This window comes from Lissotriton helveticus, chromosome 2_2, assembly GCF_964261635.1.
Source record: "Lissotriton helveticus chromosome 2_2, aLisHel1.1, whole genome shotgun sequence".
In the NCBI taxonomy this organism is placed as follows: Eukaryota; Metazoa; Chordata; class Amphibia; order Caudata; family Salamandridae; genus Lissotriton; species Lissotriton helveticus.
In genome coordinates this window covers 306,959,132-306,975,844 of record NC_136060.1, presented here as the reverse complement: position 1 = coordinate 306,975,844, position 16,713 = coordinate 306,959,132, and the positions used below count along the sequence as shown (strand labels likewise).

Here is a 16,713-nt window from a genome sequence, read left to right as displayed (position 1 = left end):
TAACAAGATACAGATTATTTTCTTTCCACCATATAAAGTTAAATCTTTCTATGCTAGTGCTATTTTTTTTTACTACATCTCGTGTTCCTTTCTTCCACAGCATACTCAAAAGACATCGATATTACCAGGATTCTTCGGTGCTGGTAAAATTGTGAATTTGTGACGGTCCTGGTCGAACAGGCAACTTTGATAAGTGCCAGCACATGATGTTGCAGCAGTTGGGGTTTATAAATTCAATATTCATTAATTCGTTCAGTCATTCATTCGTGGGGGTACCTTCAAATGGGTTCACCAGGAAAACAGGATTTTTATAACATTTTTTTTACTATAAATCCTGTGAGAAAGTTTTATTGGCAACAATAAGAAACGAGATGCGTAGGTGTTTGCTTGTTGTAGGTAGAACGCTGGGCATCTCCAAGGAACAGTAGGAATTTCCAGCATCCATTTCCTCATTCTTATTTCAAAGGGCGAGCTTAACCTGCTGCCCGGATAAAGAAACTTATATACCACTGCGCTGTGACCCAGCAGCAAACAAACAGCTTCTCGGCGCTGGGAGAAGAAGCTCTAAGAAAGGTAAGCACAAAAAAAAGTTCAATGTGTCACTCGTCCCCGCTTCCTTATTACGTGATTCATTGCTCGAGAATTATTTTATGGTTAAAAATCTGTTTTCAGAAGAAAACAAATGTTTTTCAAGAAAGCCATGGACTTAGCCTATCACTGAAGGGGTTACAAATCAGCAAAAGAATCGCGTAAGGACAGCGCTGTGATGTCTCGGATACTTAGTGGTCAAACAGGAACATTCTGGAAAATGCGCGAAGTCGCACCTCACTGTAAAAGAATGACTTGTTTGTAATGTGTTTACGATACACCCGGGGTGTCCATTTAGAAGAGGTGTAGAGGATTGAGTGGGACATCGAGTTCACAGAATCGTCTAGGTTTTTTTTAAATATTTTCAGTCTGGGAAGAGTTATCAAATGTAAGTGCGTTTTTTTCCGTAGGAAACCTTCCCACGCCCAGTTGCCCTAAAAGGAGTAGTGTAGGTGCTTTCCCTTGATGAGCAAATATGTTTTGATGGATACATATTTTAGAAGTACACGTCAACAGCACACATTAATGACAAATGTAAAAAATGAAGTGCTTTACAGAAAAGCTCGCCCTTGACAAACAATACCTCAACACAATACTCACACATTTTTCAATGTAAAAAAGTCTCAAAGATCAGGAAATGAAGCATTGCGGGTCATTTGTTGCGGCTTGATATATGCGTCATGTAGATATGGTTTCAATCTGGACGTTATGCTAGATGATGTCCCATGCTATCAACCAGTGGCGGCTGGTGATATTTTAAAGTGGTGAGGTGTAAATGTTTGGGATGAATAGCGAAGCGTGCAAGCCCGATAAATAAGGAGGGCTCGTGGGATTGGGCCCACCAGGATACTATCAGACTGAAGACTAAGAAGTTTAAAAAGCAAAAGAACAAGACAGCAGGCCTTTTTCATCTCTGCACCCAGTATCTGGAACAACATCCTCATATCCAGTTAACACCACCCGAACAATGCTGCAATGTAGGAAAGATTTAAAACACACTTCTTTAAAGAATAGTAAATCACAATGCAATAAAAACAAGCATTTGCAATGCAATAGGTCTCGCATTTACCAGCGTTTAAGCTATTGTAAATGACAATGCCTTTTATTTCTGTTTTGAAAACCAATATGTAAATAAAAGGCATAAAAAAGGCATTGTTATTTACCATGCCAATGGCTCAAATTCTTGAAATGCGAGATCTATTGCATTGTAAATGCTTGTTTTAGTTGTTTGGGGCAGTCAAAGGGTGATTGGGCAAAGTAGGGGGGGGAGAGTTAAGTTTAAAAGGTAAATGGAGAGGGTTGGTGTAAATGAAAAGGGCTGTAGGAAACCTCCTGGGTAAATAAAAAATAAAAACGTACTCTCTGCATTTTAAATAACAAGCATTTGTAACCCACGGACAACGGGAGAGAGGACGCGAGAGCAAAGCAAATGGACAGCCTGTGAAAATATATGGCCCGATGAAGAAGATAAGCTATGTGTGGCTGGGGATGTTGTGAGGGCTGGAACGGAGGGGCCGCAGAAGAGAGACTCCAGATGCGAGGCGCTGTATGTTTTTAGTGAATGTGCTTGTCCTGTGCTGGCTGGTGCTCAGGGTAACAAAAGAGAGGAAGGGGTTAAGGGTGGGTTCATGGTGGGAGGGTGACTCAGGGAAACGGAGATAAACCACCCCTAAACAAGGCTGATGCTTTTGGAGGGACGATCTTGAAATGCAGACACCTCGAGTATTAAAAGTTTAGTAAAGCAAAAGCCTGCTATTTATTGTTGCCTTTAAACATTTCAAAAGGGGACAGCAGGCAGATGCAGTGGCGCGAGAATACTTGTGACAAACTAAAAAAACAATCCACATTGTGATGTAATCCGAGCAGCGCGTGGTTTGTTAACATAAATAAATACATTACTAAAGCATGCAGTGTGCTGCGGTGTTGTGGGTATTGCTACTCCCGTGGCTGCAGAAGCTCTACCATGATGACCAGCAAGAGTTGTGGAAAGAGGGGGTGCAGTGTGGATGGGAGTGCAGTGTGGGGGGTGCAGCATGGAAGGAGGGGAGCAGTGTGGAAGGGTAGAGAGTTTAATTAGGACAGTAAGAGGACTGTGAAGAGGGGATTTTTCAGACCACTCTTGAACTGCAGCCACCAGAGCAAGTCTGAGATGCTGAGAAACAGAACTCCAGAGCCCTTGTCCCCAGAAAAGAACATTTGAGTCTCTGCTGCCAAATATCCAAGTCCATGCTGATGAGCTGCTCCAGTTCAGCTTTTAAATTGGAATTCTGATACTTGTAGTCCTGTTTTATAATGGAATTAACAAGACTGCAAGTCTCAGAATTGAAAGAAAACATTGACCAGAGCAGCACATCACACATAAACCTGGGAAACTATCCATACCTTCTGCTGCATTTTAATTGGACATCCGTGATAGACCCATTGGGACCTTCCCTATCATTAAAGAGCCAGGTTCCCAGGCCTACACTGTCATTTGACAAACAAATGCGTTCTGAGAGTTGTAGTCTTGATTTGATCTTGCTGAGCACAATGATTTGACTCAGAAAAGCCCAGGAATGGGAAAGTAGGAAGGTGAGAAAATGTAGTCGGTTTGTTCTCAGAAGGTATTTCAGCCTGTGTTTTGAGATCTTTAAGACATTTCATGACTAGTTGACAGACACCTGCTATACAAGCATTTTCTTTCTTTTCTGCATCCTAGGTGAGCGCTAATTTTAAGCACTATCTAAAACACATGCAGCAGTTAAAACCAAGACCACAGGGCATGTTCTTTAAAATATAAAATGATCCCTTTCCTGTAAGAGCCAGAAGAAGCGCAGGTACGTATAGGACGCAGAACACTCTCCAGTGAGCTTTGGGGGCCATATAGTGGCATGGCTACGGGAGGTGATGGGGGCAGACCGCCCCCAGGCGGCACGAGTTTTGGGGGCAGTGGCCGGCCTTCCTCCCCCCACTGTAACCTGCGGAGACCGAGGCCTCAGGAATCTGTATCATCCCCCCTCTTACCTGGGGCCGTCGCGGTCGCATGCATAACCCCTCGCTCTTCGATCAGGCTGCCACGAGCAGCAAACGCAGGGGGCGCCGCCAGTGGCCTAAGACCTAGCTACGACTAGGGCCATTGCGACCAGGAGGATGAAAGGAGGAGCAGATTTTAGCAGACTGGGAGAGATGCTGCTCCTGTTCCCGGGCCTCGACCTAAAAATCACTAACCAGCTACCACTCCTAGCACTCATGGAGTGTATGCTTTCATTTACCTTGTACAAAACTCCTCTACCTTTTTTTTCCAGCTTCCTACTTTGCAAAAAGTACACATACACATGACTTGGAGTCTGCATGTAGCTCCTTGATGACAGCAAATAGATCACTGTGCTATATTATATATTAGAACGAATGAACCAGAACAAAATGATCTCAGTGTCAAAACAAGCATTTGCAATGCAGTAGGTCTCGCATTAGGAAATTTTGAGCTATTGGTATTGTAAATGACAATTTTTTTATTTCTGTGTTGGTTTTGAAAATAGCTAAATTAATAGCTTTGTCATTTACAATGCCAATAGTTATAACTTTCGCAAATGTGACACCTATAGCATTTGTAATGCAATATGCGTTGTATTTACGTGACTTAGATGTATTGCTATTACAAATAACAATGGCTTTTAATATTTAAAAAATAATTAATACTTAAATAAAAGTTATTGTAATTTATAATAGCTTAAACTTTTGTGAAGATTGTGTTAAGTGTATTTCATTGTGACGAAAATCCAAGAACAGAAATAAAATATTAACATCTTTTTGTGACATTTGTAATAAAGTTTGAGACATTGAGAGAACATATTTGAACTAGTTGTTGTTGAATGGTTGCACAGATTGATGCTGTGGTGCCCCTGAGTGGTGGTGCTGAGTGAGTGCGATAGATAGATAGAGTGAGGGGGATAGATAGATAGAGTGAGGGCGATATATAGATAGATAGTGCCTATATATAAACCCATCAAAAACATAAAACACCTAATAAACAAAAATGCCTGATTATTGAAAAGGAAAGACCAAGATATCAGATTTGTACAAATACAATAAACAGAAGCAAGACAGTGAAGGGGCAGGAGAGAGTGAGACCGAAATAGAGGAAGAGTGGAGCGGCCAAGACAGGGAAGGGGCAGGAGAGAGTGACCCGGAAACTGAGGAAGAGTGTAGAGGCCAAGACAGTGAAGGGGCAGGAGAGAGTGAAACAGAAATAGAGGAAGAGTGGAGAGTGGAGAGGCCAAGACAGTGAAGGGGCAGGAGAGACTGAGACGGAAACAGAGGAAGAGTGGAGAGGCCACAACAGTGAAGGGGCAGGAGCGAGTGAGACAGAAATAGAGGAAGAGTGGAGAGGCCAAGACAGGGAAGGGGCAGGAGAGAGTGACCCGGAAACTGAGGAAGAGTGTAGAGGCCAAGACAGTGAAGGGGCAGGAGAGAGTGAAACAGAAATAGAGGAAGAGTGGAGAGTGGAGAGGCCAATACATTGAAGGGGCAGGAGAGAGTGAAACAGAAATAGAGGAAGAGTGGAGAGTGGAGAGGCCAAGACAGTGAAGGGGCAGGAGAGACTGAGACGGAAACAGAGGAAGAGTGGAGAGGCCAAGACAGTGAAGGGGCAGGAGCGAGTGAGACAGAAATAGAGGAAGAGTGGAGAGGTCAAGACCGTGAAGGGGCAGGAGAGAGTGAGACAGAAATGGAGGAAGAGTGGAGAGGCCAAGACAGTGAAGGGGCAGGAGAGAGTGAGACGGAACCTGAGGAAGAGTGGGGAGGCCAAGACAGTGAAGGGGCAGGAGAGAGTGAGACGGAACCTGAGGAAGAGTGGAGAGGCCAAGACAGTGAAGGGGCAGGAGAGAGCGAGACATAAACGAAAGGCACATGGCGAATTGCGAACAAATGTGAACATTAACAATGCAAAAATACAACAAAGCAAGGCAAAGTTGTGGTGTGCATTGACCTACACTGCATGCAGCTCTGCCACACCCAGGAATACCCTCGCCCAAAGAACAAATTGCAGGAAGAAGCTGCCTCAGCCATGTCTGGAAGATGTAAGAAGGAGTTGACAGAAGGCCATTCCCGGCGAGGCAGTGTTAGACCTAGGGAAGCTAGACTACATAGGGTAGCTTGGCACAGAGTGGAAACAGCTAATCTCCAAGACAATTGTGTAGTGCTTACAAACTCACTCACAGTAACCCAATGTCTTACCACTAAAAATAAAGACACCACACCAATTTAGAAAAATACGGGTTCCTTTTATAAAAGATTTTGTGAAATTGCACCTCACTCTATTCGCAATATTCCAATTCAATGCAGTTACTTTTGGATGTGCACTTAATACAATTACAGTTCATATTACAGTTCATCAATTGCGTAATATCTTCTCCTCCTGTAAAGAAAGGAATTCATAAATACACAACTTCCTGTGACTTTCTTAAAAAAAGATATCACGGTACAAATTAAGGCTTTACAGAACCACCTCACTTTTTGCTGTGTTACAACGGTACCTTATTCCACAGTTCACAGGGTCAACACTGGCTAGATATGACAATTTCCTTAGTTCACCTCTCCATAACTCTATACTGGCTGGTTCCATACACACAGCTGAATACATAGAGAGAGATAAACAGGTTCAATATCACAGTTCAATCAATGAGACTGTTGGTTACCAAAAACCCTTCTTTTCGAGTTTAGCTTATTGCAGCCGATCTTCTCTGACCCCAATTAGGTTTACATAAGCACCGGCTGTCTCCCTCCCCTTCAGGAAGAACACTCGCTATAGGCCTAAATGCTCTGTCACTTCACTAGAGGGCTTTGGAGGTGTTACGGCAGTCTACACATCTCCAGGATGATTTCCACCTCCCCCAGGTATCAACTTAGAACCAAGGCACCCAGTTCGAGGTGTTTCAGTCAACGAGGGGGGAATGTATGCCGCTCCTTCCCTCAGTCTATGCCCTGGTTGTCGCTGGTCGTTCGTTCCCGCCCACCGCTCAACTCCCTGCTTACTTTATTCTTTTGAGCGCTGGCAGTCCGGATAAGAGTCCGCTCCGGTCGCGCTACCCAGAGGAAGTCTTTACCCCTGCTCCGATACCTCAGACAGCTGGCCTTCGGGCGCTCCTCACAGCGCTTCCGCGTCTCCTCCCCTGTTGACGCGTGTCGGGGAAACTCCGCCCAGGTCCGGCCTTTCTGGCAGCTCTCCTCCTCCTCAGAAGTCGTCACACCGTGGGGTTCTTCGGGCACGGCGTTCACCTCTGGATGAGGTTGTTGGCATCGACGGGGAACCTTCGGTCTCCTCCAATGTCCCGACCACTCTGGGACCTACTACGCCCACCAGTCAGCTCGTGCGACTCCTCACACCACGGTAGGATATCGGCGGGCCGCCGATCTCTTCAGTACTTTCTTTGTTTCTAATGGACGAAAATTGGTATTCCTCTAGTCACAGTTACGTCGTTGGTTGGGTCAGTACTTCGGCGTCTTTCCAGTCGTGTTTCTCACTGTTATCCCACGACTTAAGTAGGTTAATTCTTATTCAGTATTTTGCTCCAGGCTCTAAAGTGTCCTCCAGGTGAGCCGACCCAGGGCTTGGTCAACAGGCAGGGGTCACGTCAGTGCCAAACAGCTGACCCGTGGGACAGTCGCATTCTAACCACTGCGCCTCCTCCTCACACTCCTGCCTCACTCCTAGACGCTCCCTCTCCAACCCAACAACTTCTTCACCTCTCCAACGGCCGTCCTTGAACACGCCTATTTATATGCTGGACCCTGGTCAACGGAACATGCTGGAGGGTTCCAGAACCTTCTACATTCAAACCAATGGGTCAGCATTGCTGAGATGACCGTTATGTCAGTTGCAGGCCGCCATCTTAGGTTCTAACAACCTGTAGGATTTTCACGAGGGCGACTAGGCCTCACAAAATGGGTTTACAGTAAGCATGGGCGGATTTTGCGGATCCACGATTCACGAATTTGCAAATTCACGGATCGTGGATCCGCAAAATCCGCGGATTTTGCGGATCAGCGGATTTGGGGGCGGGGCTTCCTCGAGTGTGTGGGCGGGGCCAAACGGACGGGGCTTCCATGCGAGCGCACATGCCTCTTGTGTGTATAAAAGGTCACAGACCGATCAGAGCAGCAGATTAAGAGACAGAAGCTCCTGGCCACAGGAACAGCACGGGGATTGCGCTCGTGAAAGTCAAAGATGCAAATGCCTCTGGCCAGCATCACAGCGGATTTTCGATGGTATATTTGGGAAGAAGGCACACCTGCCCAGCCCCCACAACGCTCACGATTGTTTTTGGGCTGATGAATGAGTCACTGAATTTAAGCTTCAACTAGGGCACATGCTTTATTGATATCTGTAAGTGCTTCCTGTTGAGGTTTAATTTTTGTGCCAGGACCGTCGTGCCAGAATGAACCCTGCCCTTCATGTTTATTCAAGAAGACACCACCGTTTTGTGCCTGCTGTAAATAATTTACGATGGCGCCGGCAAGCTGCCAGCGCCATCCTGAAAAAGTTACTTAATTAGCTTCAACAGGAAGCTCCAATTGGTAAAATAAAGCAGGCGCTCGAGCCCCTGCTTTATCTTATCTATTAGAGCTTCCTGTTGAAGCTAATTAAGTAACTATTTGAGGATGGCGCTGGCAGCTTGCCGGCGCCATCGTAAATTAGGCTTGAACTTTTGACCGCGGAATCCGCCGCTCGCGGATTGCGGATTTTCGGTAAATTGGCGAGAGTTCGCGGACCGCGAATTTACCGAAAATCCGCGATCGGAGCGGATTTTGCGCTCATGCTTAGTTTACAGGATTAAGGAACACCTAGCCCCCCCTCCCTACGACAACACTGGTCTGGTGGACACAAAAGAAAAATAACACATAGGTAGGCCCAAGGAGACAAAATAAATAATTAATAGTAAAGACACTCCCTGAGGCAGACAGGTCTAACAGGCAGCCATTGTTCCAGTGTCGTCCCCTTTACATGGTCAGTAGGAGCAAGTGGGAGGAGGGAGTGGGAGAGGGGTGTGAGATAGACAAAGCCTTTACTGTGATCAGTGGCCGCAGGCTGCCAGTGGGAGGGAACTAGCATATGGCGAGCGGCGGGGGGAGTCTGGTGCGAGGCCTGGGAGCAGGCATTTGGGGTGCGTGTGAGGCCAAGCGCGCGCCTGGGGAAGCTTTTACGCTCCAGTACACAACATGCATTGTAGGAAATCCGGCTTGTTCAAGAGAGTTTGGCCACATGTAATAGATTTCGAGCAATAAATTGCTCGACCTAAAAACACGATCCTTTAGTCACTTTTAAAAGGCGCTACACGGACAGAGTGTCTTGCTGGCTTGATTATCTAAGAGCAATCAAGCAGGGGCGTAACACAGGCCCCCGCTGCCCACGCGGTGCGGGGGGGCCCTAGCTCCAAGGGGCCCCCTCGGCACTGGACTCTGGCCGGAGAGCTCCTGATTGAGCCTGGAGGGGGCCCCCCTAAGTAGCGTGCAGGGAGGCCCCCTCACTTTTCGTTACGCCAGTGCAATCAAGCTACAGGGTAGAAAATCCTAGTGTGTGTTTGTTTGAAGGAAAAAACATTAGTTTTTTTAGGAAGACCCTCACCCACCAACCAAGTTGGTGGCATGCTTCATCATCGGGTCCCACCCAAGGTACTGAGTGTACCTTGGCTGTTCTTTAACGACTGGTTACAGCGGAGCAGATTTTGTGCTGTGAGTGTGCAGTCAAGGTGAGTTGTGGATGAGTTAAAAAACTGTCTGATGGGTCCCAGAATTTAAAAGGCTATTTTAATGTTGTGCCCTTGGCAGTGATTAAAAACTGAGAAGTGGATATCAGTGGAGATAATTAATGACTCTGATATCCGGTGTGGTCAACATGTTTCAGCCAGGTCTCAGTGTTAAACTGGCTTTCATCAGGACCTATGTGTGTGAATTTGAAAGGTGGTCTAAAAATAATATATTTAGGACCAGCTATGTGGCGCACACACTAAGTTGCCATATGTGGAAGAGGATGTTTTCCTATAATGGCTCATTTCCTGTAAGGGGAAAAAGCGACGGACAGTCAAACAAACAAATACATATAATAGTGGCTCTTTTTTTACATATTATACCAAGTGACTCAAGAGCGTCGTGTCCGTGCTCCATGTGGGAAATTGGCATAGTGAGGACCGAGCGTAGCGTTTTTGTGCGTTGTGGTTTAAAAGGAACGCCTTGAAATATGAGCTATTGAGTGGTAACAAATAGCGTTATATGTGATTCATATGAAAAGATGCCAAAAGACGGTAAATCTTACACTGAAAATTTCAGGAATGTGCCCCGTGAGTTCAATGGGGGGCCCGACCAATAGTCACACTCTGTGCGTGTGAATGAGGGAGAAAAAATGACACAGAGATTGTGAGAACTCCGCATTTCGGCGTGTCAAGAGGAAACAGGAAAAGCCACTTTGGTTACCCCACTCACTTCTTCAAAGTCTGAGACCCGCTTCCTGTACCTGCTGCAGTGGAACTCCGTTGATGTGTGCTGTGTGTAGAACAGGAGCTTAAATACCGGAGAGGTTCTCCAGGTGCAGTCAATCTGCTTCTGTGAATAGCGTCTAAACCGCAAAGATAAAGACACAGAGAGAGAGCGGACACATGTTTCTGTTTGTGTTCTACGTTCCTGTTGTACATCATGTTGTATCTTAGTAATGATGTCATGTTCTTTGGTCTCTGTGCTCACTGGATTCCAGAGTGTGGAATCCAGGGGGCAGTCCAGAGATGCACAGTTACTGAGGAGGTTGGTCCTTGAATGCCTTTGGGGTTGTTGTACTGAATAAACTACTTTTTCTACTCTCAACCACTGTACTCCAAGTCATTTCAGTGGCCACGAGGATGGGATCCATTTGAAGAAAACAATGAAGAAAATTTGACTTGGACTGAAGGTTTTCTACAAACTGAAGATTTTCTTCACACAACCCCAGATTACGGCTGAACGTTTTATGAAAGTTTCAAGGTACCTGATGAATATTTATATTATACGTTTTTCTTTTTAAAACAAATAGACCCTTATTTTTGCGCTTAAATTGGAATTTACTTAAGAAAATCATTTGAATCTATTTTTGAAACTATTCTGGCATGTCAACATAGCGCGCAACATCGTGATTTTAATGCCAACTTAATTGCGAAAAATCGTGTTCTCCTCTGTCATATTAAGGATTACAACAGTTTTACAGTGTTACATACTTTAAAAGATACCGCCATGTTAAGAATTACATCGGAGTAGTACATTGGACTTACATCGTTATATGTTTTGAAAAATGCCGCCGTGTTGATTGCCACTGCCTTCGCGTGCACTACAGTTTCTTTCCTGATCACCGCGTCACCGCGTTACTGCATCAACACGCCTAACGCTCTAACGTTGATCACCTGCATCATCACGTTTGACGCTCTCACGTTAAACACGTACTGAAGCGGCCATCTTGGTTATCCATAGCAACCAATGCTATTTCACTCGTCGGATGTGAGCAACCAATGCTATTTCACTCGTCGGATGTGAGCAACCAATGCTATTTCGCTCGTCGGATGTGATTTCCTCATAAACTCGGCAAGTTTACATTTCGGCAAGTTTACAATTTGTTATTACTGGAATCATCACATGGCAAAATTTAACGCGCATTAGTAAACAAGACTATTTATTCAATCTATGTATACACATTATTACCATGAGATGAACTTTGAGCATGAGATGAACTTTGAGCGACAGGTGTATACTTTATGAAATAAACTTCTGGTAACAATTTTACAAGCAAACACCAGCTATTGACAACAGTGACTACATTATTTATTTTAGTTAATTTATTTATAATCTATCTCGACAACGGTGACTACATTATTTATTTTAGTTGATTATTTTATCATTTCATTCACAAAGTGGTGTTCTGATATTTACATTTCTATTTAATCAATATGGATGTTTCATCTTCTGTAGTTGCTCCTCCCAAGTTCTTACAATCTCCAGGTCCTCCTTCTATGAATTGGGAGGATTGGTCAGAATCTTTTGAGACCTATTTAGAGGCGATAGGCGGTGATGTATTCTTACCATCAAGAAAACTAGCATTACTTAAGCACAATTTAGGTGTCGAAGGCAGAAAAGTTTTAAAAACTCTACCTGTAGTAAATCGTGTTGTTTCAACAGTTATTGATAATGATGGAACTAGTGAAACCAGTGAAACCAGCTCGAATGATACATCTATTGATGTATATTCTGATGCTTTAAAAGCGTTAGAAGAAAATCATGGGAAGAAAACGAACATTGTAGTTGAAAGACACAAATTTTTCTCTAGAGCACAATTGGCTGGTGAAAATGTGCAACAATATGTAGCATGTTTAAGAACCTTGGCCATCACATGTAAGTTCAAAGATTTACATGAAGAGATAATAAGAGATCAATTTATAAATAGAATTAAAAAAATCAAAATTCAAGAACGTTTACTTGAGCTCAAGAATCCATCTTTACAGAAAACACTTGATACTGCTAGAAAAATGGAGAATACTTCGCATTATGTTAAAGAGTTAGGTTCTAAAGATGAATCTGGTAATGTTAATGCTTTAACTACGGGTTATAGAAAATCTGATTATAAAAGTGACAACAAAGAGGTTAAACCTAATTTTTCTAGAAATAAGTCTAGTTTTACCAAAAGAGTGTGTTTTAGGTGGGGTAGTCAAAAACACACTGCGGATTTCAATAAATGTCCTGCTAGCAAAGTTACGTGCATTAAATGCAAAAAAATTGGTCATTTTGCCAAATGGTGTAGAACTGGTGATTACAGTAATTGGAAGCGTTCAGTAAATCTTGTGGAATCTCATGTTGACAGTGATGATGAGGAATGTGACGGCAATGGTAATGATATTGAAGTAATGATGCTGCAGGATGATTTTGTTAATGATATTTCTGAAGATTATTGTCCACCTAAATGTGAAGTGCTAATAAATGAAGTGTACATGATGCTTTGGGCGGATTCATGTTCGCCGTACACTATCATTGATAAAAATATGTGGGAAAATGGAAACAAAGACACCTTAATAACCTCTGATGCACGACCTAAAGGTTATTGTGGCATCAAGTTACCTGTTTTGGGTTATTTTAATGCCAAGGTAACTTTCAAAGGTAGGTCTTGTTCAACTAAAGTTTATGTTGTCGAACAGGGACGTGCTTTATTAAGTTGGAAAGATCTTAAAAAGATGTAGTTAGTATTAAATCCTAATCATCCTGATCAGGTGGTTTTGGCTAATGATTATCTTGAACATATATTATTAACTAATGAAGAATCATCTTCAAGATGGGAATCTGTTTTTCCCAAATTATTTAGTAAAGATCTAGGATGTTTAATCAAATTTGAACATAAAATCATTTTAAAAGCAGACAATATTCCATCTGTTCATAAGGTGAGGAATGTACCATTTGCCCTACGGAATCCTTTGAAGGAAGAATTAAATAGATTGTGTGATGCCAAGGTAATAGAACCTATTGAAGCTTCAGATTGGCTTAGTCCCATCGTTTTGGCTCGCAAACCCAATGGAAAAATTAGGATATATGTGGACCTGAGAGATCTGAATAAAAATATTTGGGTTGATAGATATCCTCTGCCACATATCAATGAAATGATTTCAAGTATTAAAGATGCCATGTATTTCTCATCAATTGATTTGTCAAATGCTTACCACCAAATCAAATTACATTCTGACTCTAGGCATCTAACATCTTTCATTACACCTGAGGGTGCTTTTCAGTATCTCAGAATGCCATTTGGATTGGCATCTGCATCCTCAGTTTTTCAGAGAGTCATGTGCAGTATTTTGAAGAATGAATTAAATGTGAGAATATTTCAAGACGATGTTCTTATTTGGGGGAAAGATTTACTTTCTCATGACCATGCAGTACACAGTGTGTTGCAGAAATTACAGGATGCTGGTCTAACTGTATGTGGTGAAAAATGCAAGTTTGGGGTGAAAGAAATTGATTATCTTGGTCATACCATTTCCAATGAAGGTGTTAAACCTAAGATGAAATTATTGGAAGCCATTGAAAAAGCACCTCACCCCATTAATAAAGATCAGTTACGATAATTTTTGGGACTTGCAGGATATTACTCTAAATTTGTCCCAAACTTTGCTGACAAAGTGTATAATTTAAGATTACTAATGAAAAAGGGTACTTCTTTTGCATGGTCAACCTTGTGTCAACAAGCTTTTGAGAACATCAAAAATGATATCACAAAAGCTGTAGCTCTAAAACCGTATGATCCTGATCATCCTTCTATAATTGTTGTGGACTCTAGTGCTTATGGTTTAGGTGCTGTTCTTATGCAAAAACACAATGGAGCTGAACGAATTATAGCATTTGCATCTCGCACACTTAAGGGTGCTGAACCTTCATATTCCGTAATTGAAAAGGAAGCGTTAGCATGTTGGTGGGGTGTAGACCATTTCAAGACTTTTATTTGGGGAACTTCATTTGAATTAAGGACTGATCACCAACCTCTCATTGATATTTTTACCACTAAAGGTGCTTCAAGAGCCACACCTAGAATAGCAAAGTGGTTATATAGACTGCAGGGTTATAATTTTCAAATAAACTATGTTCCTGGTCATAAAAATATAAATGCAGACTGTTTATCTCGCCTTCCTTTGCCTTATGTCAAGGATGATACAACTGACGATAATGATGAGTGGTTAATTGCCAGTATCGAAGAATCCTGTAATAATGCATTTAGTGAACAAGAATGGGTTCAAGCTGTAACCGATGACACCTTGCTACAACAGATTATCAATAACTTACATGTTGGTGTAGATCTGTCATATCTGGACAAATCTATTTTGGCCGATTATAAGATGGTTTGGCCGGAATTATCTTTTTATGATGGCATTCTTAGGAGGGGTGACAGATTAGTTGTACCTGCAGTTTTGCGTGACAAATTATTGAATTTGTTACATGAAGGACACAGTGGAATGACTAGCATGAAAAGGAGAGCTAGGAATGATTTCTGGTGGGTTGGGATGGACAAAGACATAGACAGGTGTGTTAGAAATTGCCTAGCATGTATGTCTAGTGACAAATCTCACAAATCCCAAGAAACTACTATTTCTGCAACTCCTTTTCCTGAGAAGCCTTGGGACAAAGTTGCCATTGATATTTGTGGTCCATTTCATGTTAAGGGTATTGAAAATAAGTTTGCAATTGTCTTGATGGATTTTCATTCTAAATGGCCTGAAGTGGCTTTTGTAAGGGACATCAAGGCCTTCAATATTATTGAATTTTGCGAAGGAATTTTTCGTAGAGAGGGATATCCAAGTGCCATTCTATCAGACAATGGTCCGCAATTTATAGCAGAGGAATTTTCCGCTTACCTTTACAAAGTTGGTGTAAAACACATTACTACCTCTGTATATAATCCAAGAGAAAATGGTTTGATAGAAAGATTCAACCGAGTGTTGAAGGAATGCATTCAACTTGCCAGCAACAATAATGATGACTGTAAAGATGCTGTTAAGGAGATGTTATGGTGTTATAGAAATACTCCCCATACAGCTACGGGAATATCCCCGTTTTTCTTGTTAAAGGGGCGTGTGGCTGGATCCAAAGTCAAACCCATATGGATGTCTAGAAATATTCCAAAAGTGACTGACGGTATGAACCTAGCAATTAAAGTTCGTCAATATCAAAATAAATATGTTCAAAATCACAATTCTAAGATCAATTGTAGTAGCAAAGCATTTAAGGTTGGTGATTGGGTACGCTCACAATTAATGGGAAATCGGAAACCTGGTTCCTCTAAATGGTCCAAACCAAAACAAATTATTCAAGTGACTGGTAATATTGTGAAATTAGATGATGGTAAGCAATGGAATGTAACAAGCATTACAAGATGTAATGATCTTGAATGCAAACAAATGAGTGGTCTGGTTGACAATTCTCCAAAAACATCTGTTGAGAAAAGAGATGATGTACCCATTTCTGACAATTCTCCAAATACATCTATTGAGAAAAGAGATGATGTACCTATTTCTGTGTCTGTATCTACAAGGCCTAAGTGTAAACCAGTGTGGATGAAGGATTAGATCTGTCCATGAATTGGGATTGTAACATTCTATATTTGTTGCTCTTTTAGTTTTTTTTTAGTTTATTATTTTGTCGTTTGTTTTGTTGTTTTTTTTATAGAAAGGGAGATATGTTGTATCTTAGTAATGATGTCATGTTCTTTGGTCTCTGTGCTCACTGGATTCCAGAGTGTGGAATCCAGGGGGCAGTCCAGAGATGCACAGTTACTGAGGAGGTTGGTCCTTGAATGCCTTTGGGGTTGTTGTACTGAATAAACTACTTTTTCTACTCTCAACCACTGTACTCCAAGTCATTTCACATCACATAAAGTTTCGTTGATGGAGTGAGAAATCCTGAATGCGTATGCAGGAAATAAGTAAATTAAATTAAATGAATTGTGGTGCTACCTGGATTCATGTATGTTTTAAATTTAAAATGTTAAATTCCGATTTTCCGCAGTGAGAGGGAAGAAAGACTGAGCCCAATGGTGCAGTCAGCGGGAGAGCATCTTTAAAGTTTCTCCTGGGGTCAGTGTGGATATAGTATTTGGTCGAGTGTATTATATGTACATGTACCTCCAACAGATGTTAGAGGATGAGCACTAGGCTACTGGCTAGTAGAAGGTGTTATGTCTCTGCTAGCATACATCATATGTCTCTGTATACCATTGACACCGTACAAATGTGCAATGCTATAAAGAGAAGGTTGTCGCATGAAGGGGACTGGGGCACAACTGTAAAGGTAGAAGACATATACATTGCATCAATCCTGGAGAATAGTTCAGCACTGAGAAGGGTATGATTGCATACATCTTTTTCACCTTGGCTTCCTAATTTAATTTACTTTTAGGAATGCATCATTCAGCCTAAAGTTACAGCTGAGACATCTGCATTGCCCAGTGAATCACTGTCTACGGTAAGATCAGGTTACTATGGTATCTGGTGCTTTGCAGTCGTTTTTAGATCTTAGAGATTCTCGTTGCTCAAATGGGTGTAATTTCTGATATTTATATCTCCCTCGTCTTCGGTGCTTGATTTTGCGCGCGAGAAAATG

The 16,713-nt window shown here is 42.3% G+C and overlaps 1 protein-coding gene across 2 annotated transcripts in view; it reads left to right on the top strand.

The window, feature by feature from the left end:
* The first annotated feature begins 521 nt into the window (after window positions 1-521).
* The window catches only part of LOC144821810 (uncharacterized), a 336,838-nt gene continuing 320,646 nt past the window's right edge, over window positions 522-16,713 (top strand). The window contains exon 1 of one of the 2 annotated variants that reach the window (XM_078678984.1): window positions 522-573. The gene's annotated coding sequence lies outside the window, so the exon portion shown is untranslated. Of the gene's footprint in view, window positions 574-16,513; window positions 16,576-16,713 lie in introns of those variants that run through there. The other variant, XM_078678985.1, reaches the window with a different exon arrangement.